Source organism: Nomascus leucogenys, chromosome 5 (assembly GCF_006542625.1).
Source record: "Nomascus leucogenys isolate Asia chromosome 5, Asia_NLE_v1, whole genome shotgun sequence".
NCBI classification, from domain to species: Eukaryota; Metazoa; Chordata; class Mammalia; order Primates; family Hylobatidae; genus Nomascus; species Nomascus leucogenys.
The window spans coordinates 60968629-60971539 of NC_044385.1; the positions used below are offsets into that span (position 1 = coordinate 60968629).

Genomic DNA, 2911 nt, shown 5'->3' on the forward strand with positions numbered 1-2911 from the left:
TCAGGAAGAACTCTTAATTACTTTGAAGTCTCCAGTGGCATAAAAATTAGAGTCACACTTAAAAGTTTCATTAGAAAGAGTCACATAAGAGCCGAAATCGCGCCATTGCACTCCAGCCTGGGTGACAGAGCAAGACTCAGTCTCAAAAAAAAAAAAAAAAAGAAAGAGTCACATAAATATTCCCATTGTCTACCGTCACTGCGTGAATCCTTTGCTTTATTCCTTTGGAGCACTACTTGGGTTTTGCTGATAGATCTTTAGAGTTTATAGACCGGTACAGACCTCCTGTTGCCAAAGTAATTTTGTGTTTATGCCAGGGGCAAACCATACACAGTCGTTTATCAAAATCCTCTATATTTCCCAAATGTAAAGGTCCTCCTGAGTGGTAACAGCGAATATCCATAGCATGATATCCTCCCTTGTGGAAGAAAATGACCACTTCTCTATCATGGACAACAGCTTCTTTTTTTTTTTTTTTTTTTTTTTTGAGATGGAGTCTTGCCCTGTCGCCCAGGCTGGAGTGCAGTGATGCGATCTAGGCTCACTGCAAGCTCTGCCTCCCGGGTTCATGCCATTCTCCTGCCTCAGCCTCCCCAGTAGCTGGGACTACAGGCGCCCGCCACCACGCCAGGCTAATTTTGTTTTTGTATTTTTAGTAGAGGCGGGGTTTCACTGTGTTAGCCAGGATGGTCTCAAGCTCCTGACCTCGTGATCCACCCACCTCGGCCTCCCAAAGTGCTGGGATTCCAGGCGTGAGCCACTGCGCCCGGCCATTCTTTCAGATTTTTTAATGTCATCTTCTCTGCCCACACAGACAGAAGAATATTCCCTCTTTTCAGGATCTTGTGCAGAGCCATCAAGATTCATGTTGGAGAGGAAGTGTAGATAAGGAAGAAGGTCTAAGACAATTCCTGAAGCACTTCAACATTTAGAGGTCAGGTGGAAGAGAGGTTGTAGAGAGGCAAGACCAGTAGAGTGTCCAATCTATTGCTAATCAAATGAAATTCATTTACTGCTTTCTCCTCTATCTTATATTCTCCTTGAACTGCAATAGAGGGTAATTTGTCACTCCTCTTGAGCCATGACTAAGGTGCTTTTACTAAGTCTGGAAACTTTGCCTACACATTATCAGAATGCTTATCTCAAGTATGACACCCTTGCTTTTAGGTGCAGGGAAAAGAAATGCCTTAGAGTAGTTTTGGTATCTCTCTGAATGGCAGAATAATAATAGATAAAGCTAGCTGTCCTTCAGTAAGTGCCTACTGCTTGGACCCTTTGAATATAATAGTTCATTAGTCTTCACAAAACCGCCAAGGGGTAGGCATTAGTTTTATTCAGGTAGCACCCACGGATTTATAAAAACATGTGGCTTGCAAGTAAACTATCTGGAAGACACAAAAACCTTGTAGTAAAGCAAAGATGTATATTGGTGATATATATAGTATTGATATTTATATATGTCACCAAAGATGGTCTTGAATTTAAAAAAAAATAGGAACGCTAATGTGCAACAGCTATGTTCACGAATGTTTACAACTGAACGCTTGCCCAGTAATTTTATATAAAGTCACATAGCTGCTCTGGATATCGGCACCATCGTCTGATGTTGAACTGTGATCACGAGTGAGCTAGACCTGAGTTTGCATCCCAGTTCTGCGTGATTTGGGGCAAGTTGCTTAATTTCGCTGTGCTGCAGTTTCTTTTACTGTAAGAAGGGCCCGCCACATAGGGGTGTGGGTAAAGCACATAAATGCTTTAACACATGTCAAATGTTTAGAGCAGGCCTAACCGCAGAAAACGCTCGCAGCGCGTTAGCTGGCACCTCTAAGGTCCATCCAGCTCTGGCAGTTATCCTGCCTAATTTCAAGCTGTGTTTAACATTTGGGTAAAAACGGCCTGCAGTTCTGAGACTGCACGTGGCTGTCCAGGTGCTGTAAATTCTCAACTACGGACTCCAGGGAACGAGTATCTCCAGGACGGCCAGGGCTGTGGAAGCGCACAAATGCCATGAAAGCTTGTTAGAAACGACCCGCGTACCACCCTGAGTGGCAGGTCTCAGGTGTGGCCCAAGTTTCAAGGGGAACAAGCTCAGTGGCTCTCCTGTGCCTGGGCAGAAGCCTGCCCTGGCGGGTTAACTGTTAACTAACGCTGAACCGAAACCCAGGAGGGCCTCAGGCCTTGCAGCCACCCAGAACGCTGAGTCCACGCCCGCGCCTGGCCAGAAGCAGCTGGTCCCGCGAGCCGGCCCCCTGCTCGGCAAGAACAGAACTTACTGTCCCTGAACCCTCGCTACGTCTCCGCGTGACACTACTGCAGCGAGCCAGAGCTCTAGCCACGCGCGACGCCTGGACTGGGCCGAGGTTTATTTTTTTAATGAAATACATAGGAATCCATTAAGTAACATTAGCATGTCATATGTGTTAAATAGCTACATTTAAAAATATTACAGATATTTTTACAAAATATTTTACAAAAATATTACAGTATTTTTATAATATTTTACAAAAATATAACAGTATTAAAAATACTCACCTGGAAGTAAAAGTAAAGTGTGTTTTAAAAAAAAGGAAAAACAGGACGGGCGCGGTGTCTCACGCAGCACTCTGGGAGGCCGAGGCGGGCAGATCACAAGGTCAGGAGATGGAGACCATCCTGGCTAACACGGTGAAACCCCGTCTCTACTAAAAATACAAAAAATTAGCCAGGCGTGGTGGTGGGCGCCTGTAGTCCCAGCTACTCGGGAGGCTGAGGCAGGAGAATGGCGTGAACCCGGGAGGCGGAGCTTGTAGTGAGCCGAGATCGCGCCACTGCACTCCAGCCTGGGCGACACAGCGAGACTCTGGCTCAAAAAAAAAAAAAAAAAAAATTACAGATCAACAGAAGGGAAATCAAAAAATAATTTTTCACAGTA

At 45.1% G+C, this 2911-nt stretch overlaps 1 pseudogene; it reads right to left on the reverse strand.

Annotated features, from left to right (window-relative positions):
- Positions 1–1129, reverse strand: LOC100603345 (annotated as a pseudogene).
- Positions 1130–2911: the final 1782 nt, after the last annotated feature.